The 26,919-nt window shown below is 44.1% G+C and overlaps 1 long non-coding RNA gene across 1 annotated transcript; it reads left to right on the forward strand.

Annotated features, from left to right (window-relative positions):
- Positions 1 to 16,655: 16,655 nt before the first annotated feature.
- LOC146338859 (uncharacterized) lies at positions 16,656 to 25,106 on the forward strand. The gene is made up of 4 exons (XR_014784656.1): positions 16,656 to 16,731; positions 17,372 to 17,434; positions 20,891 to 20,973; positions 23,542 to 25,106. It is a non-coding gene; the product is annotated as an uncharacterized LOC146338859 (long non-coding RNA).
- The last annotated feature ends 1,813 nt before the right edge of the window (positions 25,107 to 26,919 follow it).

Raw genomic sequence — 26,919 nt, forward strand, 5'->3', positions numbered from 1 at the left:
TAGCCGTGATCGGCTACGTTAATCGTCACGTAGCCTATCATGGGGGCGGTTTTGTTTTTTGTTTTACTTTTATTGGAATGGCGGCGGCGGCAGCCGGTCGAAAGACCTATGGAATCCGGTACAGAGTGACCCCCTCAGGCCGCACGAGTCCATGGGCTTTCAGATTCTTAACCTATACTCTCTTTATTGTCATGCTTCATATAACCCAATACTTGATGATGATGATGATGATGATGATGATAGAAAATCAAATTCGGGATGGAAAAATGTAAAACCACGGCAATATCCTAGAGTCACTATTCTGGGACGTTATGGCTGACATGAAATCTGAACCAAACATTATAAAGTGAAAATCGCAGCAACTCTGGTGGCAGCCTCACTACCATTTTGCATTCTCCACAATACCATGTGGCTAGCATCAGAGATGCTGGAGAAATTTGAGATGGACTAAAAGGAGCTCGGATATGTAAGAATCCAACCTGTGAAATCTGCTGCAGAGCGACCCCCTCAGACCACGCAGAGTCTGTGGACTTTCAGATGATTCCCCCCCCAAAAAAAATTTATGTGTATAAAGTCATAGGAAAATACATGAGTTTCTGCTGAGGAAACACTGAATGGAACGGGGGACAATACGCTAAATGTTACATACTAAGGAAAATTATGTAAATACACACGTAAATACTGACATAATTATTTACGTATTTTTCCGCATAACGAAAAAACAAAACAAAATGTATTTGCATCCGTCTGTGTCCGGATGGAGCAAGAGGCGCCTGACAATCTGTGAAACACAGACGGACCGGATTTTACACAGTCCATACATTCCCAGGTCAGATGCTGGGGAAATAAGGTGAGCAGGTGTCCTTGGGGCCATTTTAAAGGTCACAGCCCCCTGTATGAAAGCCACAGAAAAGATCTTACTCATGATGGCACTGCATGCATCAGCTGAAACATGCAGCATCTCAGAGCCATAACCCACAGTCACTGAGTTAGGGTGGGGCTGAAGTTCCACCCCATGCCCTGCAATTTTGCCACCCCAACAATGTTATTACTTTGATTGCTTGTCTGTTTATTGTGGGTTGGATCCGGGATCTGCCTTCCATAAGAGGAAAGGGCCTTCCTGGGGACAAAGGGTTCCACTCACATATTAGGATGCCAGGTAGACCAGATTTGGCCCCTGGGCCTAAGGTTCAACATTCCTGGCTTACAGGAAGAGGGAACAGAATGGAAACTCACTGGTGTCAAACTCACTGGTGCTACCGAAGTCTCAGACCCAGCAGTTTGAGAGAAGGCAAATACACGTAAGTGGAGAGGAAATAAACAGGCTATCCAGTGTCAGCTCAATACCTGGGGATGGTTGGGCAAGATGCCTTCAGTGGTTCCTCCTTACTGAGTGACCCCTTCTCCTTGTTACCGTCACCAGTGATCATTTGCTTACCCTCTCCCTTTGGGCTCAATCTGCGATGCTTCTCAGAAAGGGAAGGCAAGGAAGTTGGAGGCTTTTGTTCCCTTCTCATTACTCTTTGCTGGCTCAGCAACCAGCAAAACCATGGAAGAGCAGAGCCATGGGGCTCTGGGGGTCGGCAGTGGGTGTGGCAGGTACCCAGGGATGCTGAGTCCAGATGCTGGTCCTGTGGTCATCAATCTGGAAGTGCAGAGGATAGCCCAGTAGTTTCCATCAGCAGGAAGACACCCAGCTGAAGAAGCACAACAGACTTTGGAGGGATGTAGCAGGAAGTGGCATGGAATTGGCTCTCTCTGGGGAGGGGTGTACAGATTCCCCACCGTCTGTTCCAGTAGGGAATCCATGGGGGGGAGGAGATCTGTTCCTCCCCCCTGGAATCCTCCAGAACGGCTCTGCTCTGTGAGGATTCCGGGAGGGGGGGAACTGGCTTGGGGGGGGTGCTTACCTTCCATCCTGCCAGCCAGAGCTGTGTCCATAGGCTTGTACGCAAGATTCACTGCTCTAGAGCAAGAATCATGACTCTATTTGCATCTAAGTCTATGGGCACATCCTGCCAATCGCCTTTTTTTTTTTTAAAGAAAAGACATGGAGGTCGGCAGGGACAGGGAGGAGATGAATGTCTCTGGCTGGCAAGAAGCAGCCAAGTGCCATTCCGCCTCCAGTCCTCCTGGAGCGGAGGTAAGTGGTCCCAATCTGCTGCAGATTCCTGAGGCCAGATTCCAAAGAACCCAGCCTCATTTGAATCCGCAGCGTATTTCTCTGACACCCCTATCTGTAGGGATGTATGCGAATTTTGGTTTGGCTTGCAAAACATGGGAGCATGCCCCGTCTGAAGTCCCAAATGCAATCGCAATTGTGAGCATGTGCTCGCAATAGCGAGCATTCAATTTGTATACCTTTCCCAGTTAATTTTTGCACAAATTAATTTCCTACTCAGCCCCACTTTAGTCTATGGAGCAATGTTGCACAAATGAGAAAATCTGCACAAATTTCACATTCAATTGCCACTCAGTTTGCACAATTTTCCTGTCCGTGCAGAACGAACAGCGATCACAAATTCAAACAGGAATCACACACAAGACAAGTGGTGAGACAATATTTGGAGAATCCTAATGATCTTGAACATTACTCCTTAATCCATCCCTAGCTCTCTAGGATCACCGGTTTGCAAGGACAATTAAGAGACTGTTCTGTGGTATTAGCATCTCTGCTTCAGCAGTCTGGTAATTACCTTCTCTGGACAATGGTACTGCTGACCCATTGTCTACTCTGACTGATATTGTTTACTTGGACTAGCAGCAGCTCTTCAGGGAATCAGACTGAGGGTCTTTCCCCTCACCTGATGGTGCCTGAGATGCTAGGACTGGACCTGGGACCTACGGGGTACAAAGCAGGTGCTCTACCACTGAGCTCTGAGTGTAGTGAGAAGAGAATCCATGCATGATGCACAGGGCTCCAAGACTGAGCTCTGTAATGTCCAACATAGATTGGTCAGAGATTCGGTCCTATGATCAAATTTGCCTGCATAGGTGAGCAAAGGACAGAACTTAGAAATCTGATCATTGATAGATGGGGAATTTGGCTAGGCCCAGAGTTGTCCCCAGGATTGAGAGAGGCTCTCAGCAAAGTGGCATCTGGTGGATCCCTTCCTACACTGGGTGCTGTGATGGGACCTGGACATCTGTCCAAGTGTGGCAGGTGTGGAAGGTAGGAACGTAAGAAGAGCTTTGCTGGATCAGATACAAGGCCTATCCAGTTCAGCATCGTGTTTCCCACAGTGGCCAACCAGATCCCTATGGGAAGCCAACAAGCAGGTTATGTGGGCAATTGCATCCTCTCTCACGTTCCCCAGCAACTGGGGTTCAGAGGCATTCTGACACCAGCCCCTGTTCACTGTTTACAAATACAGGAAACACACCACCATCACTTAAGCAGCATGTTTGTAGGAGCCCTAGTCCCATTTTAGTGAACATGTATAGCCTTCAAAAACTCATGGTTAAATATTTGTCCCTTCTTTTGTGGAATGTAATAAATAAGCACAGAAAGCCACTAATAAGATGAATTCTCCTCCCCTCTCCCATAAGGCCTGTTTTCAGTTTAGCATACCATCCCTCCCCCCACCCCCTGTATTGGGAATAGCCTCAGACTGAATAACAAGCATAATGACCTATGGAGGGAACAAACATGCTATCGGCTGCGTTAACTGCTAAAGAGCAATCTATGAGCCTTGACTTTGAATTAATTATCTCATTAACCACAGCCATTTGAACCTGATCTCAGTAAGAAGGTCAGAAATAAGAAGACAAGTGGCCGTGAGTCGGAAATGAATTTCCAACATGGCCTGAGCATTGAGACTGTGTTTTAGAGCACCTCGGGGAGCTTCTTGCCAAAAGAAGGTCAGAGGCTGGGGAAATAAGGTGAGCGGGTGTCCTTGGGGGCATTTTAAAAGTCACAGTCCTCTGCGTGGAAGCCACAGAAAAGTGCTTCCTTATGGTGGCGCTCCATGCACTGGGCATGAAAAATCTCTTCATTCGTGCATCAGATTTACACACAGCATCTCAGCACCAGAACCCATCAATACTGAGTTAGGCCTGAGCTTAAATTTTGCAAGTTTGACCCCCCCCAATGGTATTTGTTTGCTTGTTAATTTATGTATTTTACACTAACTTAAGACCCATTCATTTCAATGGGTCTGCTCTACACAGGACTAACACTGCATACTACCTATGGGGAGGAGGGTGCCCAGATGTCCACTTTCACCAGCACAGTTGATCGAGTTTAAATCTGGATACAACTCCATATTTATATCCTAGCCTTCCTCACAAAGAGCCCAGTATGACTAAGTCTGGATCCAATCCTTACGCGTCTCCTGTGAAAATGATATGACAACTCACACATACACACCCTTTCCCAAGTAGGTAAAATGCTTCCTTCTTCGATGTGTCACTGATGGTCACCTATTGTTTGATACTGAACCAATGAACTTCTCTTACATGCCTGCCTCAAAACATGTCATAGCATTCATGCCGCATCACATCGGCTGGGAAAACTACATATTACCACTCTGACAAATAAAATCACAGCTGATAACTACCAAACTCTGAGTCACTTCTCAAAGCACCAATAGCAGGCTTCTCATAAACTTTAATGTTTCAGAATTCTTTGTATAATGCATCTTTATTTTTGCTAAACTTTGTCCTGGTGTTAGAATGTCTTCTTTGCATAGGTGTTAAGTCCATTATACACCTACTATTTATTGCAGTGATCACAGTTTTCTCCATGTCCTCTGTAGCCATTGCAGTTGGTGGGTTGGGTACAATCAAAGTTAACTGGACAATTAGTTGCACCAACAGTTTTCAACCATCTGGAAAATAGGTCAATAATATGCCTGAGCGAACGTACCGGATCCAGTCATCGGCTAGAAAAAGTCAGTTAAGCTTCCAGCCCCTCCTTGATGGGCCCTATTGCACTATGAAAAGTTTGTTTTTGCTTACTAAACATGTGCGCATGTCCCATTCAAAGCTCCAAATGCGAGCATGCCTTTGCTGAAATATTCGCAAGTTGTCTAGCACGTGCTCACGTTCATCTCAGTCCTGATTCCCAGTTCAGTTTACACAAATTTCCTCATTTGTGCAAATTTCCACAGTAGACTGAATCAGTCCTGGCTTAGTGGATGGAGGAAATCTGTGCAAAGTTGGGGAATGTGTGCAGAGTGAGGAGATTTGTGCAAATCTCCCATCCGATTGCTGCTCTACTTGCTCACGTTTCTTGTTCGCCTAGAGCGAGCAGCAATGGCCAACGCGAATGGGCATCAGGCATGAGATGAGCAGCAGGATGATGTTTGCAAAATCCTGGCGATCATGAATATTGCTCATTCACCCAACCCTAGTCATTGGCATTGTCAATGAACAGTGGCCTAACCCTAGCAAAGTCTGGTATGCCATTGCTGCTACAGCCATGATCACCTCCTCCCTTAGTCAGGGGAGGAAAGGTCTATCTGCTTCTTGTTTGCAGTAGTAGTGTCTAGGGATGAATTCTGGGATGTCAGAGAATTCTGCCACGGATGCCAGTGGATTCTAAAGAATCTGGCCCCCTGGAATCTGTAGGGATGTACGAAAGTCACTTACCTGTTCGCGGACTACGTTGATGGTGGGGGGGGAGGCACTCCGTTCCTCCCCCCCGGAATCCTCCACGGCTGGCTGTGCTCCGTGGCAGCTCTGCAGAGCAGCCGGCCAGGCCTGGCCAGGCCAGAGCCGTCCGCAGCTGGATTTCCGGCCGCGGAGGGCTCTGGGTAAAAAAAACAAAAAAAACCCACACGTACGCAAATGGCAGCGGCTACGGCCGCCACCAGTTGCGTTCCTTATTTTTGCCCTCTTAATCTATGTAAATATTTACGTAGACTATGACGGCAAAAATAAAGGGGAACGCAAATAGCGTAGCGGGCGCTATTTGCATCCCTTTTTGATTCCCCATTTTAGCCTACGTAAATCTTTATGTAGGCTAAAACTGGGAATCAAAAAGGGACGCAAATAGTGCCCGCTATGCTATTTGCGTTCCCCTTTATTTTCGCTGTCATAGTCTACATAAATATTTACGTAGATTAAAAGGGCAAAAATAAGGAATGCAAATGGCGGCGGCCATAGCCACTGCCATTTGCGTACACGGATTTTTTTTTTTAACCCACCCAGCCATGTTAGGCTATATAAAGATTTACGCAGCCTATCACGTCGTGGTTTTTTTTTTTAACCTAGTCATGATAGGCTACATAAATCTTTACGTAGCCTATCACGTCTTTCTTTTTCTTCTTCTTCTTTTTTTTTTTACAAGAGTGGAAATGGCAGTGGCGTCAGCCGGTCAGAAGACCGGCTGCTGCAGCCGCCGCTGCCGAAGCCACCGCCAGAGCCGCCGCCGCCGCCTGGAAGATCCGCCCCAGGTAAGTCTTGTCCTGGGAGGGATCCGCGGGGGGGCAGGGGGGTGGCAGGCCGTTCCGCCACAGATTTTGGGGGGCCGAATGCACTGGCATTCAGCCTCACCGAGATCAGTGGTGGAATTCTCTGACATCCCTAGGAATCTGTGGCGGAACGGCCTCCCCCCCTCCCCCCTGCGGAATCCCCCCAGGACGGAGCTTACCTGGCGGCAGCTCTGGCAGTGGATGCGGCGGCAGCAGTGGCTCCGGCTGGTCTCCTGGCCGGCTGCGGCTGCAAATGGCGGCCGTCGTAGTGGCTGCCATTTGCGTGCCTGCAGTCAGCCATGATAGGCTACGTAAATACTTACATAGCCTATCACGGTAAAGGCGGCCATGCAAATGGCATAGAACCAGCTAATCCACACATCTATGAATTTCACTAGAGGATATGAAGTGGAAGTTAGAGAAGTTGCCAGCAATCTGGGCAAGAACTTCTTGGCCAAACTGGTTTTGTGGGGATGCCCCTCACTTAGGGTGGCTCCCTCCTTCGTTGCCTTCCATGAGTGGCCAACATGGCGGAATGTCTCAGCCTTGTCCCTAACTTTTCCTGCTTGGCCCTATGATGGACCCTAACATCACTCAAGTCACACCCCTTGCTCTTCTCCTCCCCTGAAATCTGGGTTCTCATGGAGAAGGAAAGGGGGGCAGGAGTTCAGGCTCGGCCATCTGTGTGTCAAGGTCTTGGGAAGAAAGTCTTCCATAACTGAGCTCACTAGGGTGGGAGCTTCCCCCTGTTCTGGCTGTTCCCATTTTGAATCTGACCTACTAGACATCATGCTCAGATTCAATCCTGACAAGTACGGCAGATCTTATGACCCTTGGAAGCATTCTTCATGTTCTGGATGGTCCATGCAGGTATGATGTTTGCTTTCCTGAACTATACCATAGATGGGAAATGTGGCCCTTCAGGTTCCCTCATCTCTTATCAATGTCTATGCAAGCTGGGGCTGATGGGAGCTGCAATACAACAGCATACTATAAGGACCACATGTTCCTTATTCCTGGTCTATACAAATTGCAGACCAGGTGGTAAAAGTATTCTAGGCTGTATTACTTCAGGCAGGCTGAGTGGGACACATGTCTTTGTTGGAATGGTTTTGTACCCAAAACCCTTTGGGTGACTGAATGCATGGAGGGGAATGGTCAGGTTTGTGCTGGTTGACCCCATCCCTACCTTTACACACTCACATTTACACTGAGCCAATATGCAATCCTATGTCCCACATAGGGATGATGAAGAGATTCAAGGTGTACTAAAATGAGCTTTGATTTCTAAGAATCCAACCTGCTGAATCCACTGTGGACTGACCTCCTCAGGTCAAGCCACACAGAGTCTGTGGATTTTTGGATCTTTTTTTCTTCTTCTTTTTTTTTTTTTTAACTTTTCCTAAATGTACGGAAATGTATTCATAGGAAAATACACACGTTTCTGCTGAGACTGGTAAATATATGCAGGGAACAGTTGAAAGCAATGGGGGACAAAACATTAAATGTTATGTACTAACATAAATTATGTAAAGTATTGTAAACCATTTTATGGAATTATTTGCGTATTTTTCCACATAACAAAAAAAAAATCAATTCTGTCTGTGATCGGACAATGGAATGAATGACACCACACAATCCATGAAATGCACATGGGACAGATTTCACAAAATCCGGACATCCCTAGTCCCAGAATATAGAGGAGTCTATGTAGAATGTGATCCCCTTCATGGATCACTGCCTTGTTGTGGCGAAGGGGCTTGCGTAACTCAGTGAAGCCATAAGCTATGCCGTGCAGGGCCACCCAAGATGGACAGGTCATGGCAGAGAGTTCTGACAAAATGTGGTCCACTGGAGAAGGAAATGACAACCCACTCCAGTATTCTTGCCAAGAAAACCCCATGGAACGTATCACAAGGCTAAAAGAGATGACGCCGGAAGATGAGCCCCTCAGGTCGGAAGGTGTCCAATATGCTACTGGGGAAGAGCAGAGGGTATTTCCAAGTAGCGCCAGAAAGAGTGAAGCGGCTGGGCCAAAGCCGAAAGGACACTCAGCTGTGGATGTGTCTGGTGGTGAAAAGAAAATCCGATGCTGTAAAGAACAATATTGTTTAGGAACCTGGAATGTCAGATCAATGAATCAAGGTAAGCTGGAGGTGGTCAAACAGGAGATGGCAAGATTGAACATCGACATCTTGGGAATCAGCGAACTAAAATGGACAGGCATGGGCGAATTTAATTCAGGTGACCATCATATCTACTATTGTGGGCAAGAATCCCTTAGAAGAAATGGAGTAGCACTCATAGTCAACAAAAGGGTGGGAAAAGCAGTACTGGGGTACAATCTTAAAAATGATAGAATGATCTCAGTACGAATCCAAGGCAAACCATTCAACATCACAGTAATTCAAGTCTATGCCCCAACCACTGAGGCCGAAGAAGCTGAGGTTGATCGGTTCTATGAAGACCTACAACACCTTCTAGAACTAACGCCAAAAAAAGATGTCCTCTTCATCATAGGGGATTGGAATGCTAAAGTAGGAAGTCAAGAAATCACCGGGATAACAGGCAGGCATGGCCTTGGTGTACAAAATGAAGCAGGACAAAAGCTAATAGAGTTTTGCCAAGAGAACATGCTGATCATAGCAAACACTCTTTTCCAACAGCACAAGAGGCGACTCTACACATGGACGTCACCAGATGGTCAATATCGAAATCAGATTGATTATGTCCTTTGCAGCCAAAGATGGAGAAGCTCCATACAGTCAGTAAAAACAAGACCTGGAGTTGACTGTGGCTCAGATCATGAGCTGCTTCTTGCAAAATTTCGTCTTAAATTGAAGAACGTCGGGAAAACCACTAAACCGTTCAGGTATGACCTAAATCATATCCCTGATGAATATACAGTGGAGGTGAGGAATAGATTTCAGGGATTAGACCTGATAGACAGAGTGCCTGAAGAACTATGGACGGAGGTCCGTAACATTGTTCAGGAGGCAGCAACGAAATCCATCCCAAAGAAAAAGAAATGCAAGAAAGCCAAGTGGCTGTCTGAGGAGGCTTTACAAGTAGCTCACGAAAGAAGGGAAGTGAAAAGCAAGGGAGAAAGGGGAAGATATACCCAACTGAACGCAGAGTTCCAGAGAATAGCAAGGAGAGACAAGAAGGCCTTCTTAAATGAACAATGCAAAGAAATGGAGGAAAACAACAGAATGGGAAAGACTAGAGATCTCTTCAAGAAAATTGGAGATCTCAAGGGAACGTTTTGTGCAAAGACGGGCATGATAAAGGACAAAGAAGGCAGGGACCTAACAGAAGCAGATGAGATTAAGAAGAGGTGGCAAGAATACACAGAAGAACTATACAGGAAAGATCTGAATGTCCCTGATAGCCATGATAGTGCGGTCACTGAACTTGAGCCGGACATCCTCGAGAGTGAAGTCAAGTGGGCCTTAGGAAGCATTAGTAACAACAAAGCTAGCGGAGATGACAGTATTCCAGCCGAACTATATAAAATCCTAAAAGATGATGATGTTAAAGTGCTGCATTCAATATGTCAACAAATCTGGAACACTCAACAGTGGCCACAAGACTGGAAAAGGTCAGTTTACATTCCAATTCCAAAGAAGGGCAACGCCAAAGAGTGTTCAAACTACCGCACAATTGCGCTCATTTCACATGCCAGCAAGGTGATGCTCAAAATCCTACAAGCTAGGCTTCAGCAGTATGCGAACCGAGAACTACCGGAAGTACAAGCTGGGTTTCGAAGAGGCAGAGGAACTAGAGATCAAATCGCCAACATTCGCTGCATCATGGAGAAAGCAAGAGAATTCCAGAAAAACGTCTATTTCTGCTTCATTGACTACGCTAAAGCCTTTGATTGTGTGGATCACAACAAACTGTGGCAAATTCTGAAAGTGATGGGAGTACCAGACCACCTTACCTGTCTCCTGAGAAACCTGTACGAGGGTCAAGAAGCAACAGTAAGAACCAGACATGGAACAACCGATTGGTTCAAAATTGGGAAAGGAGTACGACAAGGCTGCATATTGTCACCCTGCTTATTTAACTTATATGCAGAGTACATCATGAGAAATGCCGGGTTGGATGAATCAGAGGTCGGAATTAAGATTGCTGGGAGAATTATCAACAACCTCCGATATGCAGACGATACCACCCTAATGGCAGAAAGCGAAGAGGATCTCAAGAGCCTCTTGTTGAGGGTGAAAGAGGAGAGTGCAAAAGCTGGTTTGAAACTCAACATTAAAAAAACTAAGATCATGGCATCTGGCCCCATCACTTCCTGGCATATAGAAGGGGAAGAAATGGAAGCAGTGACAGATTTTACTTTCTTGGGCTCCAAGATCACCGCAGATGGTGACTGTAGCCATGAAATTAAAAGACGCTTGCTCCTGGGGAGGAAAGCTATGGCCAACCTAGACAGCATAGTAAGAAGCAGAGACATCACCTTGCCGACAAAGGTCCGTCTAATCAAAGCTATGGTTTTCCCAGTAGTAATGTATGGCTGTGAGAGCTGGACTATAAGGAAGGCTGAGCGCCGAAGAATTGATGCTTTCGAACTGTAGTGCTGGAGAAGACTCTTACGAGTCCCCTGGACTGCAAGGAGGTCAAATCAGTCCATCCTAAAGGAAATCAACCCTGAGTGCTCATTGGAAGGACAGATAATGAAGCTGAAGCTCCAATATTTTGGCCACCTAATGCGAAGAGAAAACTCCCTGGAAAAGACCCTGATGCTGGGAAAGACTGAAGGCCAAAGGAGAAGGGGACGGCAGAGGATGAGATGGCTAGATAGCATCACGGATGCAATGAATATGAACTTGAGCACGCTCCGGGAGAGAGCGCAGGACAGGAAGGCCTGGCGTGCTATGGTCCATGGGGTCACGAAGAGTCGGACACGACTGAACGACTGAACAACAACAACATGTAGAATGGCCCCATGAAAATTATAGCTTTGAATGCATGGAGAGAGGTCTGGGGTGCCTTCACTGGAGATGACCATGAACATCCATTTTCCATTGATTCATTTATACTTAAAGTGAAAGAAAAGGAGGTTCAGGCTAGGGATGTGCAAATCAGCAAAACTCAAGCTCACTGAAGTTCTCCAAATTTCATCTCAAAGCTCATTTGAACTCAAGTCCGTATCCTACTGCGAGCATTGTTTTTCTACTTTTGCATGGAAATCTGTGCATACCTTCATGCATCTTTTCCAAATGAATGCATCAGTTGTGCACATTTTTTTAAATGAATGCATTCTTCTCCCATCGACTGAAATGTATTTGTGTGCATTTTTCAAAAGTACATTTTTTTTCATGCACATTTTTCAAATACACACATCCTTTCATACACTCTTTTTTTGATCCTCAAATCACATTGTGAGTAGGGATGTCAGAGAAGTCTGCCATGCACTCCAGTGAGGCTGGATTCTTTAGAATCCGAGCCCCCGGAATCCGTGGTGGAATGGCCTCCCCCCCGCCACCCCGCAGAATCCCCTCGGGACAGAGTGTACCTGGCGGTGGATGCGGAGGCTCCGGCGGCGGATGTGGTGGTGGATGCGGCGGTGGCTCCGGCTGGTCTCCTGGCCGCTGCTGGGCTGCTGCAGCTGCAAATGGCAGCCGTTGTAGCGGCCGCCATTTGCGTGGCTGCCAAGCCATGATAGGCTACATAAATACTTACGTAGCCTATCACGGCAAAGAGCAGGAGCACAAATGGAGGCTGCTACGCCATTTGCACCCCTGCTTTTTGCCGTAATAGGCTACGTAAGTATTTACATAGCCAATCATGGCAAAGGGCAGGGACGCAAAGGGCGTCTCGTATGCTGGACGCCATTTGTGGCCGCAGCCCGGCAGTGGCCGGAATTCCGGCTGTGGTTGGCCCCGGCCAGTGGCTCTACCGAGTCGCTGTGGAGTGGAGCCAGCTGGGGAGGATTCTGGGGGGAGGGACAGAGTGCCTCCCCCCCACCGCGGATGCCCTGGAACAGAGCCAGATAAGTGTTTCGTACATCCCTAATTGAGAGGTTGGAAATGTATAGACTTTGACCAGAGATAGCATCTGAGTCCATGTTCAGCCCTGAAGGTGTGAACTGGGTAAAATCCTGATCAAAAATGAACTGAAGAGAGTTTCTCATGCATCCCTAGTTTAGGCTGGTCCTCTCCTTTGCATGCTAGTTTTGTATATGCAGGGAGTTATAAACTAGGGATGGCGGAGAATTTCTCCCCGAAACTTCGGGGGGCCGAGCGCCAATGTGTTCGGCCCCCCGAACAAGTTTCAGGGAGAAATCCTCCGCCCCCCCGCCCCCCGCCCCCCCCGGGACGGGACTTACCTTCCCTGAATGTCCCTCCCGGCGGCGGGTCCGGCTGGCGGTTCGTCCGGTGTTCGAGCGGGGTGGGAGCGGAAGCCGGTCTTTCGACCGGCTGCCGCCCCGGCCATTGCAGTGAAAGAAAAAAAAAAACACGTCCCCTGATAGGCTACGTGACGATTCACGTAGCCTATCACGGCAAGATTTGCAAAGTCAGCCATGATAGGCTACGTGAATCGTCACGTAGCCTATCACGGGTGACTTTAAAAAAAAAAAGTGTGTACGGATAATGGCGGCCCCCATAGGGAGCCGCCATTCCCCTTCCTTATTTGGTCGCTGTAGTCTACGTCAATGTTTACATAGACTACGGCGAAAATAAGGGCAACGCTATTTGCGTTGCCCTTATTTTCGCCGTAGTCTACGTAAACATTGACGTAGACTACAGCAACTAAATAAGGAACGCGAATGGCGGCTCCCTATGGGGGCCGCCATTCGCGTACGCGCTTTTTTTTTTTTTTTTAAGTCACCCGTGATAGGCTACGTGATGATTCACGTAGCCTATCACGGCTGACTTTCCAGATCTAGCCGTGATAGGCTACGTGAATCGTCACGTAGCCTATCAGGGGACTTTTTTTTTTTTTTACTTTCGTGTTCGCGGCCGGGCGAGGCGGGAAGCCTCCTCCCCGGCCTGAATTTCGGCCGGGCAAGGCGGGAAGCCTCCCCCCCCAGCCTGAATTTCGGCCGGGCGAGGCGGGAAGCCTCCCCCCCCGGCCTGAACTTCGCGGGGGGAGCAGCGAAGCGCTCCCCCCCACCGCGAAAAAGCTGCGAGAAAAGGTAAGTGACTTTCGTTCACCCCTATTATAAACACTCACAGACACATACGGAAGCATTCAAACATGCAACATCTGCATTTGGCCCGGAGTAGCCAAGTTCTAGGGAATATATAGCCCCTCTCCTGCTTTTTGCGCAGAGGCATGCATATGATGCACAACTCTGTTAGGGAGGCATGCACACCCCACTGCTTGTCCTATAAGGGGTGGAGCCTTTGCCAGCATGCTGATCCAATGCTTGTCAAGACTCAGAGGTATTGGCAAGGTGCCCTCCTCTGCCACAGCTACTGCTGCAACTGAAAACTACCTTTAGGAGGCAGCCAGGTAATGTCAGGTTTCCACCAGAGACTCTGAGAGTTACAGCCCCTGGCAGAAAGAAAAAAGAAGATGCTCCACTGGGGCTCTGGGGGTTCCCACCACTGCTACAGACTTCCCCTGACTCAAAGGTAACTGAGAGGCAGCAGCTCATATAGGATAAAGACAAGCACAGCCCTGCTCACTCTGCTGGCAGCAGACTGTAAGCAGAACTGTTCTCACCTCGACCCAGGGCTGGTGTCAAGGGCTGGCATGGTCGGGCACCTGCCAAGGGCCCACAGCCCAGCAGGGCCCACTGATGAGAGACCCTGGACTTGCTCCTCCTTTTCACCACTGCAACCTGCTTGTTCACCTGCCTCTCGCTCTGGCCCAGACTATGGTCAGAAAGATGAGGAGTCGGTGCCACTGTCTGCATGCTCACTGATTCTCCGCTTGCCAAGCAAGCAAATGGTAGCAATGGTGAGAAAGCAGAACAAGAGCCATAGCAGCAAGTCTCAGTGGTGGTGAGTAGGTAGACTCATTGAGGGTCTCTTGCCCAAGGGCCTCCCAAAACCTGGAAGCTGTACTGCCTCAACCAGCTCATGAGTAGCACCACCAATCTCTGCTTGAATGCTTACGACACCCTTATAAATTCTGAAGGATAGCTGAGTTTCAGTTTGTGTATTGGTTTGAAGGTGCAAAAATAAGTAACTTGGGATTGAAATGTGAACCAAACACATTTCTACCTCATCCCTAACGTACATATTTATTGTGAGGATAAAGTGTGGGGTGTGGAAACTATGTACATTACTCTGACCTCCTTGGATGAAGAAGTATAGGATAACAACCACCACCACCACAACAACACACAATAACTACTGAGGACAGTATCCAACAGTGTTATTCCACAAACTCAATTGCGCCAGTGGAGCTCTGATGAATCTTCCTGTTGCTCAAGTGTTTGTGCATTTCACTTGCACAACCGGTTGTAGAATTAGTTGTGCAAATATAATGCACAACCTGTTGCACAATGGGTTTCACAAGTGCAATGCACAACTGCTTGCACAACCACACTTGCGTAAACATAACTTTAGTTGGGTTCCCCTCCTGCATACAGTTTGGAACCTAGTTTCTACAAGCACAATGTCATTTGCGCTAACGGAATAACAGAGATGGATACTGGCCAAAGTTTTAAAACAAGGTTAATTTACTTGGGGAGTGGGTGGGGGGGAGACAGGTGTTAAGTAAAACTTAGTCATGTGCATCATTTTTCTTGTGTTGCATTTTCTTTGACTAACAACGATGACAACGACAACGATGATGATGTTTTAAATTATTCTCTAAGAAGGATAAGCTTAGAGTCAGCAAAGCTCTCTGCACCAAATCTATTTTAAACACAGATGTGTATATAAACAGCCATTAAACAAAAACTTCCCAGATGTTGTAGCTACCAAAGCCCTCTAATGGAATTATTGGGGATAACTATTTCTCTACCAAATCACTCAGTTGTTTCAATTATCATGCCAAAACATTTCTCTTTTAGCTCTGAGATAGAAGTGGAAGATTGATATAGATACAGATACAGATATAGATATAGATACAGATACAAATATATAGATATATAGATAGCACTGGATTTGGCCAAAGCCTAAAGCTGGGGACCCTCTTGTACCATTTATGCTGCTTCCTAAGGCAAAATGGGTTTCCCCCCACAAAGTGACCAGAACCGCAGAACCAAACCAGGGCCTCAATAAGGCTTCATCATTACCTACTTGGACTTTTGCAGACATTCTGTCTCCTTTCCCAAAAGTGTCCTTTGGTTTCCTTTCTCTTAATGCTGACTATCAGTGGGGCAGGGGGAGTTTGGCTGAGTGACTGACATGTCCACATTCTAATCTTAGAACATGTTTTACATGGGGCTCTCCAATTACTGTGCTTCCATTACCTCCAGGAAATGCAGGCAGAAATTCAGCTGGAAAAGATGGTAGTTCCATCTCCATATGAGAAGCTTGAGATAAGCCAGGTGAGCATTTCTCTGCATTGATAGTACTCCTTGAGTTCTACTGAAGAAAGTAAAGTACAGTCATATCTACTCAAATGAAAAACCCATTGTGTTCAGTGAATCTGACTTACAAGTAATTTTAGTTTTGCAGTTTTTATTTTGCATTAATATGCAGCAGCTTCTGATCAGTGGAAGAGTGCAATAGTAACAAGGAACTTGGTGGGTCTGATGTCCTTTATCGGGATTTTAGATTTTATCTCACTTGAGGAAAAAGGGAAATCAGAAGATAAAATCTAAGATGTATATAGACTCTTTCCTACTCAGTTGTTATTGTATGTGTTGGGGTGGGTGGGTGTTGGATACTCACATATTAAACTTTGCAGTTATATCTATATGGGCACACAAGGAAACTTCTACCCTGGAGCAAGTAATAGCTGACCAAATACTGTCAACAACAAGCCATTTGTTGCCATGGCAACTAACAGAGTTTCATTCAGTTTTTCTCTTCCCACCAGTCTCCTGTCCTCCCCAGTTCCTCTTTGACGAAAGGGGAAGAAAATAGTTAACTGTAAAGACAAGATGCTGTGTTGATTCGTAAAAGGAGAAAAGTAACCACTCCTACCTTCAATCTGTCCACAAAGTCTTAAGAATTTTGCAGAGAAGGGAAATCAAGACAAACACAGCCTAACCAGTTCAAAAACTATGTTTTGATCAGAATTAGCAGCACACCAGAAACAAAATGAGTTGGCTAGCTAGCTTATTCATTCATTCATTCATTTTAAAAGCGGCCATTTTTTTCCTTTCCCTTTCTGAAGGCGCAGCTTGGAAAAACGAAGGTGGTAGCAGGAAGCATGGTTGACCTTCAAGATCTTTGTAGGTTTTTCAAATCTACCTAAGTAATTCTACCCCTGAACCTCAGGAGTGAGAAATATGGGGCTCCAGTTTTGCACTGTTGAGAAAGTGAAAGGGCATTCTTTGCCCAGTTCACCCTGTTTCCCACATATTTGGTGGGCTGACCCCAACAAAAATGCTATTTAGTGGGCTAGTGGGGTGAGGGGTGATTCTGCAGGGAAACTGGCACATGAGGTGGACTGTTTCCAAACAGATTCAGACCTTCCACACCAACCCCTGGGGGGTGGGTGGGGGGAGAGGCAATTGTGGTATGAGATTGACCAAGCAAGCCTGCATATATATATATATAATATATATATATATATATGCAGAATCAAGACCTATTGAGTTCAGTGGGGCTGCTTCCCAGGCAAGTAGGTATACAACTGCAGTCTAAATGCAAAAAAAGGTTCAAGGGAGCTAGCAATTTTGGAAAGCAGTGATAACTGAAGCAGAGGTACAGACTATCTGCAGTTGGAGGAAAAATGGAATGAGAAATCATAAATGACATGTTGTATTATTTTATTAATAATTGCTATTATATGTTATTGTTTTACACTGCACTGCTAAATGCATTTTGTAAAGCTTCATATACTATACTGGACTTTCCTTTCATCTACAGTGTAAACCTATATGTGTCTACTCAGAAGTAAGTCCCACTGAGTACAATGAGGAATACTGCCAAGTAAGTGGGTAAAGGATTTCACCCTTGGTATGTTATTATCAGGGAAAGCATAACTTCTGGGGCCCATTTATTCATTTGAAAATGGTTTGAACTCATAACCCGTGCTTTGATTTTACATTAGATGTTGACATGGTGTAAGGTCTGGGTTGTTGTTAGTGGCTTGTTTGCTAACTGAATAATATCCAAAATTCAATTACTCTGTTAAACAAGCCCATGAAATCCAAACCCATGAGAGAGAGAGAGAGAGATCACACACACACACACACACACACACACACTATCCCATTTGTGCACATTTCAAGATGCAAATTGCCACCATTTTTTAAAAAAAATGAAATCAACTCGCTGTTGGATCAACTCATGACAGACTGAGTTGACACCATTATCGGGGGGAAATGGAACAAAATCCACCAGGGCCGAACTGGAAAAATCTATTGGGTCCCCCCCCCCAATAGAACTCTCAGATATTCCTAGTGTGTGTATTATGTATGTGTGCAAAAGATAGCTCACAACAAAGTGCTGCTGCTGGGAAAATCCATCCCATCCCTCCGCCCCGCCAGCTTCTCTTAGGACTACACAGAGCGAACAGGGAAGTCTGAAGGGGTGGAAGTGGCAGATGATGTCATTATCCCTGCTAATCAAAACCTCCCATGCTTTGACCCTAGCTCCATCACACCACTAACACCCCACCACCACCAAATTTCATTCAAAAGAGAAAAAAAACCCAACAGCTTAGGGACAGTGTTTTATCAGGAGCAGGGACCCCCAACAGAAGCCCCCCAACAGAACAAACAAGGACAGTTGGGGAGCATGTGCTTGGGCCTTCCAAGCAGTGATGAGCAAATCAGTGACTTTTGCATGAGTTCACCCAGAAGTCTGTTCTGTCTCTTTTCCTGGTTTACCTCTGCAATTTAAAAAGAAACAAACAAAACTACACCACAACTATTCACATAAAAAATACATATTTAAAAACACATTTTCTCCCCCACAATTATAAACTTATTTCCATCAAAATGTATGTTTTAAACTTATTTAGATATGGTTATTTTGAACTAGCAATTGTGCCAAAACTTTCAGGAAGCGTGAAAACCAGTGGATTACTGAATTCCAACATGCATATTAACCCAGGAGCGGCAGAACAGGTCTGTGCATATTAGAATCCATAAAAATCAAATTCGTTAAGCATCCTTGCTTACAAGGATGTTTTCAGAAGATGAGAAGGAAACAAGGTCAGCCCTTTTATTATTAGGCAGTGTGACGCAGCTGCCTCAGGTAGCAGATGCTGGGAGGTGGTAGCAAGGTGTTGGATGAGAGGGTAGGGTGTGCCATATGGCCTGCCTGCTGTCCTCATGTGCGGGGGAAGACACTGCCCATCACCACCATTGAAATAAGATTCAACTCAAGTGCGTGTCCAGCCCACGTCTGGATGTGGAAATGGGAGGGGTCACCATCTTCTTCGTCTCACATAGCAAAATATCTTGGGCCAGCCCTGGAAGGGAACTATGACAGCAGAAGTGATCAGTTTGAACCACAACAGAAATATCTCCCCCACCCCCCATGGTGACATTTGATCATTCCTGGAATATTTTCCGATATTACTCAAAAAATATCTTTCTTTCATTGCCTCTTGCTAACCAGTTTCAACAAGGGGACTGTGCTGGATGAGGTTTTGTTAAGTGGGATACCTGATTTTAGATATCCAGCATTGGACACAATAACAGATCCTGTTTTCCTGAGAGTGGCATTCTATGACCCCATTGTTAAACCAGCAGATGGTGCTGTACAGCATCTTATAAAATGCCATCGCCTCGCCGGCAGCATATGATTGAACGAGACCACTAATGACTAAAAGTTTCTAATGCAATTCTTGAGTTGAAACAAACGTTTGTGGAATTAAGTAGCGATTTCCTTTGGTCTGGAAGACGATTTTACTGGCTGTGTTTTTAGTCTTTAGATGTTATAATGTGCCCTGCATTGGCTTTCTTTGCTTGGACTAGGAAAGAGTGCCCACTTAAGCTCACATTGCTATTCAGTTCACTTACAATAAGGGGTGAAAATTTCTCCCTCCAAATCAAAAGCTTGTTCATATTGAGAGGGGGAAAAAGAAATACTAAGAACTGTAAGTAATATCAGGAACTAAACTTTCTAGTACAGAAGTAGGGAGGAAGTTTTGATTGGATTTTTTTTTAATCCATTATTGGGCGGGTTAATATAATATAATCTGTTAATATGACAAAGCTGTATGGTGAATATTCACCCTAGGACTATTTAACTATTTAGCATAAGCCAGCTAGATAAAACAATGCATTGTGTGTGTGTGTGTGTGTGTGTGTGTGCGCGCGCACGTGTGTGTTTCCATACTGCAATTGGGTTGCACTGTAAAGATCCTCAACTTAATTTTGTAATGGATTAAAGAATATACAAATCTGATGCAAGGAGGAAAATGGAGATAATTTGAATTGTAGATTGGATCATTCCTAGGTTTTCAGTCTGCCTGTATTAGCCTGTGACAAGTACAATGTTTTTAATTTGTGCCATAAGACAAGCTTTCCTCATAGCAAACAAACAGTAGCCTGTACGCGTCTTCAGCAACTGGTTAGGGTTATATGTATACAGCTTTGTTTCAAATAATGGATTCGGGGCCCTATAAAAGGAAAACAGTGTACATTAAATGGATTCAAGGCTGAGAAATAGTGAACTGCCAAATCTTCAGCCAGGATGGAATAAATAGAAATGTGCCAATTCTTCATATCAGATCAGAATGAAATTGGTTGATTAGTTTAGTGTCTTCCCTTCTGTGTTTCCTGTAACTTTACTCCTACAAATATTTTTTTTTTTACCCTTTCTGAAATCTCTCTGGCTTCTAGCAGTAAACAGATGTCTGGAGACTTGTATTATATGTAAGTGGACATTCCATGGGAATGCTTCATAATGGCTATTTGCAATTTTATACTGTTAACTTCCCCACCAACCCCATCATTAAAAAAAACATGCACTATAGACAATAGACGATGAAATAATTGTATGCCCCTTCCATAAACAATATGTAAACTCTAGGTTTGGGGGGATGTTACTGTAGCAACTACAAATGACCACCAAGGGCATTTCTTTTCCAAGTGTATGAACAAGGACATTTAAAGACAGATCTTTTGAAAATCAGCAGGCTTGTAATGCAAAATTATAAAATAAGAGCTGCAAATTTTTTGGTTAAAGGGAAGCACAATATAGAACTGATAAAACATATTAAGAATTCGAATAATCTATTTGGTTTGTCTTTATGAAAAGAAATGTGATGAGCAATAAAACAAAACAAGCCCACAGTATAAAGTTCTCTTTAGACATTCATATGGATTCTTGTGGTAACATGGATTTAATATGAAGCTTTGACTTAACTTGAAACAAAGGCTGGACACAGTTTTGCACACTGTATGTAATTCCATTTTTCTTCTTACCTAGACTGTGATTCCAGCCTTGGATCTTTTCGACTACAATAATCACTGGAAATGGCTAATCTGTGATATGATATACTGATACATTAGGTATATTTTTAAATAATATTCTATACTTTCCTCAGATCATTTCCTAGATTCCAAACAGAGATTTGTACTTGGCATGTTCTTTATGATGTGTGGGTGGAATGGGGGAAAAGGCAGAGAAACATTTTTGAAGTTAAAACATAAAACTACACGTGTAAACAGATTTTTCTTTAAAATCCATGTTACTTGCCTAAGGATGGCAATATAGGCAAGACAAATTCTGTACAGGAGGAACACATAAGTGTTCAATAAATTATTTAAATTCTGTAGAACTGGAGTTCCTTTTTTCCCACTTGCAAATGAAGAGTCCATGAATATTTGGAAAGTAGTGTGTGCTTGCTAGAAATATAGTATAATAAGTTCAATAGTATTCCAAAGCAAATGTTAGGTGCTAAATATTTCGAAGGTGATTGCACGGAAGACCTGTTGAAATATTCACAATAGAAAGGCATGTGCTGTATATGCCACACAAAATATAAACATTTTCCCCCCACCACCACTTTTAATTATATTTTGAAAACTAAGTACGCTAACTTTCTTTATACAAAATCAAGTCTCAACTCCAAAACTGTGTAGGATTCAAAAAGCTTTCTAAACTTTTGCTGTTGTGCATGGGGAATGTTTACCTTGTGAGATGTATAGAACAAAATTAATCAGCTTCTCTTGCAAGAGTTACCATTATCCCCTTAAGTACACTACAGGGGAAATGTAAAAGGCAATGCCTCATAATAAACTTGCTCCTTTTACCGAATTGCTCGTATCTAGGCACTTGGAAAAGGCATATTTAGATGAGCATGCCCCATTTGTCCTTGAACCTGCTGGGAGACTTCACTTCTCCTCACTCCATCATTTAATTTGTATGGTTTCCAAATTGTCCTGATTATCATCTATTAGTACCCCTGGTGACAGAGGGCAGGACTCTGTTGTATCAGAGTTAATAAAGCAGAAACGCCAGGCTAATTACTCTGGGAGATAAGCCATGCTGGGAAGATTTACCTTCTGCAAAGTGTAGATGTGGTCAATTCTTAATAAATAAGATGTATAAACAATTTACAGAAGGTTAGGGAGCAGTTTATAAACTTTTTTTTTTAAATCAAAACTTTATAAGTCTCAGACTAATACCCAAGTCATAAACACATTTATTTGAGAGTAGATGCTGTTCATTTCAAAAGAAATTACCTTCAAATTGTGTTTAGGATTATAGCTTTAGCATACTGTGTGTCTCCATCTACAAAGAATTGTGTATATTTTAAGTCTTACAAAAATGTGCTGCCAGCTATTGAGGAAGACATGAAAATTGAAAGGTCAGGTCATCGTGGAAAATACAGCTGGGGAAAGATGTGTATAATTTTGCATGCATAGTTCTTAGGAGTACTCTTCTATGTTATCAACTTTTGGTGGGCATCCATAATCCACAACCAATTGAAATCAAAGAGCTGCCATTGATTTTAATGGACCAGGATTGTGTCATGCATCTCTCTCATTTGTTTGCCAGAGCTTTGTTCTTTTGCTTCAATATGCATTCAGATATTGTCTGAATATCAGCATAAATCCATGCATTTAGCTGAACTTGTTCGTAATTGCAAAACTATTGCATGTGATCGTCTCTGCAATTGTGTATTGTTTCAAACACAAACAGTCTGACTTGGGGGAAGTAGATTTCACCAAAGATTTTCTTGAACACTCAGGCTAGCACTTTTCAAAGGGTGAGATGTTTTATCAAAATGAGGCATTTCACTCCTTTTCATGTTTTTGATAGCATAACTCCAGCCACAGGTTGCTTATCTGATGTTGAGTACTCCTGTAATAGCGCACAAAATCAACAGAGTTCCTTGCTAAGTAGAATCATGTCACAAAGATACCATAAAGCAGAGAATAAACAGTTTATCATGTGCTTTAAACCACTCTAGATGAATCTGTTTTGAAACAAAATTAAATTTCATACTTAGCCTGATTTATACATATATCATCCCCTAATCTATCTGTGGTGAGCATTAAGCCTGTCTGGAACTCTTGTAAGTCAGTGTCCGGATGTTTTAGTTATGAGGATGATGATTGTAGAGATTAAGATGTTATTAACCAAGAAAAAAATATTTATAATTCTTATGTTGCAAAATGGAAGGGAGGGTGGGTGGGAATTGGCTTCAATTAGCCTCCTCTGAGCTTTCAGTGTTTAAAAGAACTCTGATGGATTGACTCTATTTTCATTTCAATTGAAGTTTTATGATTCTGCCTGGGACGTGTCTATTTTTAATTTAAGTGGCTTACATTCTTTCAAGATCCTTTTACTGTATGACATGGATGTACCATATTACTAGGTACAGCGAGTTCAGTGTCCTCCAATCTACTAAATACATAAAGCCATAAGAAGCCTCTTATGTGCAAACCAGGTTAGAGTGAAGACGGCAGATTAATATTTGATCATGCAGAAGTGCTCCTTAATCAGATTGACTTATTTCTCAGCAGAGTGTTTCTGCAATTATCATAATTGTTGTGCTAAATATGTTTGTCTTTATATCTAGCTTTGGGCATAATCTTCTCTCTCTCTCTCTCTCTCTTTCTCCCCAAAAGCAACTCCCCCCTCCCTTGCAGTATTGAGATTCCTGCACAAGACCCAATTAATATTAAGATGACAGTCCCTGATGATTTCTACAGGAGCCAGGAGCTGTGCGGAGTCTGTAACATCCTTAAGTACAGGCTACTTGAATGATCAAGAGCATCTGAGGGAGACATACAATTCAATAATCCCTTTTCTCAGGCAAGTCAAGAGTTCGGCGAGATAAGAGTGAAATCAAAGGAACACATCAGAAGGAAAATGACTGGTACAGTCTTGTAGTGTCTCTATTAAAATGCAAAAGTTATGGATTTTTGTTAGGGATGATGGGAACCTTTTCTGATTCATTGATTTCTTTTGATAGTTTGATGATTTCTCAGAGATTATCTTAAAAGCTTAAAGGGTGGGGGGAGGAAGAGGCTTCATCAAAAGGATCTCTTACATGACAGGTGAATGTGTGCGCGCACACACAGACATGCATATTTGAAGTCATTTTGTCACCAAAGAAATGCACTGTACAGATAAAGCAGAGAAATCTTCTTTTACTAGAACTGAGCCAAAATTCTTTAGAAGACTGTTTTTTCTGATAAATTTCTCTCACTCACACATACCCTAAAATAATAGAAGATCACTTTGCAGAATTTTCTCCAAGTATTCTCCACCATTTTTATTTTTATTTTGTAGTGGACTGGACACCTTTGTCCCTCCTCCACTATGGTCCTGGAGCATCACTAAGGCCAGGTAATTGCCAGGGATGCAAAATGGTGACCCCATTGCTGCCTCCATTACAACTTACAGCAGTAGAAAACAAAAAAAAGAAAGAAAAAAGAAAGAAGCTGTCCTACTGCCACTGCAAATGGCTATCTACACCCCCGGAGAAACTGTTGGAGAATTTCTCCTTCCCTTGGAGAAAGTCAGTGAAATGTTCCCCCAGTTTTTTGGCCCGCAAATAGTGTGGAGAATTTCGAGAGGCCATTTCCACACAGCTCTGCTTTTTACTCCTACTCCAACTTATTTGTGGAATCCTTTCCTGAGGCCTTCATGGAGGGTAGTTCTATGAACAGCTCTTGAATTGGGTAGCCATGCATCTTATTTAACAGAGGACATTCCCCTATTTGAAGGCGTCCTGCATTTGAAGGGCTGCCCTTTCCAATTCCAGTTTAAACATAAGTAGCTCTTGCCGCATTTGAATGTATCTCCTGCAGCCGTCAATTTCACATGGATGCTTATTTAGATATACCGTCTGCTTATATTAACATATGTAAGAAGAGGGCCTTTTCTTCTGTGGCACCCTGGTTGTGGAGTGAGCTTCCCAGACAAGCTTACCTGGCATCTCTCTCCAGTGCCAGGTGAAGCTCTTTTTATTTTCCCAGGCATTTTAGTCTTTTAGCTCTGTTGTTTTAAATCTGTTACTGTACTTTAAATCCCTGTATTGCTGCTATGTTCTATTTTGGTTTCTACTTTTATACTGTAGTTTTTAACCTTTGGCATTTTATATTGTATTTTCTGATATATTTTGTGGTTTTCCTTGTGCACTGCCCAGAGAGCTTCAGCTTTTGGGCGGTATAGAAATGTAATAACTAAACAAATAAACAAATAAATGGAATGAAATTGTTAAACCCTTTCCCCCCTCTTTTTCTCTCTCCCCCTTTTGCTTTCGTGTTCATATTGTTGTTATTGTTGTGTTTGCAAATAAAAACATGAAGAGAGCAATCCTATCAGGAGGATAGGCGGCCACCTCCAAACCCAGAGGTGGCCATAGGGATGTACAGACTGTATAAAATCTGCTCTGTCTGTGTTTCATGGATTGTCAGGTGCCTTTTGTTCCGTCATCCGCTCAGACAGTCACAGGTGGATGCAAATATATATTTTTCCGTCATGCAGAAAAATCCACAAATAATTGCATAAGTATTTACATAATTTACCTTAGTACGTAGCATTTAGCGTATTGTCTCCCATTCCATTCAATGTTTCCTCAGCAGAAACGTATTTTCCTAAGTATTTACATGCGTAAATTTCAGGAAAGTTAAACAAACATCCTAAAGTCCACAGACTGCTGATGGCCTGAGGTGGTTGCTCTACAGCAGATTCTGCAGGTCAGACTCTTAGAAATCCTAGCTCATTTTAGTCTGTGTAGAATTTCTCCAGTACCCCTAGGTGGCCACCTATCCAATGCAGGGTGGGCGGAGCGCAGAGGGGATCTTCTCCTCCATGCTCTGGCCACCCTGTATTTGTGGCTAGATTGCCGATTTCATCTGTCTAGCTGCAGCGCTTTGGAGCGTGGGGAGGGGGCAGCCGGACAATGCATTGGAAGCATTGTACCAGCACTTCCAAGGCCCCTGCCCCTCCCTGCCCCAGGGAATGCCCCCTTTCCTCCTGCGCCTTCTTGCTCTTATGAGCATGTAGGTGGTGATAATACATGCCACCTATGAGACACTGGGGAGGGAGCAGGGATACACTTTTCTGGGAACCAAATAATCCTATGGCCATCCAGCCACTGTCTGGCAGCCATAGGATTGTGCCCTAAGTGAATGTGGGGGAAAATAAAATAAAATAAAATAAAGAACCATAAGAACTGTTGCCAGTTAGCACCTGCGGAGCAGACTGAACAAGCAGGCATACAGGTCACTGTCTTGCACATTATGGTGAGATGTACTGAATTTCTATTTCTATAGTAATTCTTTCTAAATTTGCATCTATCCATATAAATTAGCCTATGCAAATAGCAGCCCTCTGTTTTGGTGATTCATACGAGGCCGTCTTATTTGGCCATGACAGCTAGATGAAATCTAGCAGAGTACCTTGGATTAGTAGATATTAACAGCAGAGGATGTTAATCTTCCATATCCTACTTGGGATTTTTTCAGGGACATTAGACTGGCTGTTGTTGGCAAAAGCATGTTGGGTCAAGCACATCTTTAATCTGATCCAGCAAGGCAATTTTATCATCATCATCATCATCATCATCTGATAGTTACAGCCAGCACATCCAAAAAATCAGGATGGCTTATGATAATGACCCCATGACTTGCATATGTCATCTAGTTAGCCAACAGTGTCCTTAGGAACAAATGTTGGGCTTTCATGGCTTACTCATGAGTAAACACTGAGGGTTCCATAGTCCCAGTTCCTTTGCTATGGGCATCAAGGGGAATGTCAATTGCAAACTCTTAACATGATGTTAAGAGCCGGGGGGCGGGGCAGGGGGGAGAACCATAATGGAAGGAAACAAGGCAACAGGGCCCAGGAATACAGCAGCTGCAGTATTAGTCCCACTTGTGATAACTTCCCTCTTGCAATAACAGGCAGTGCCGTTGATGGTTGAAAGATGGTTGTGGCATTTTAATTTTGATACCAAGGTTCCCTGTCCTGCCGCAGCCCCCTCTGCAGTTATT

This window comes from Heloderma suspectum, chromosome 8, assembly GCF_057233095.1.
Source record: "Heloderma suspectum isolate Gila_16-S chromosome 8, 16-S_ref, whole genome shotgun sequence".
NCBI classification, from domain to species: domain Eukaryota; kingdom Metazoa; phylum Chordata; class Lepidosauria; order Squamata; family Helodermatidae; genus Heloderma; species Heloderma suspectum.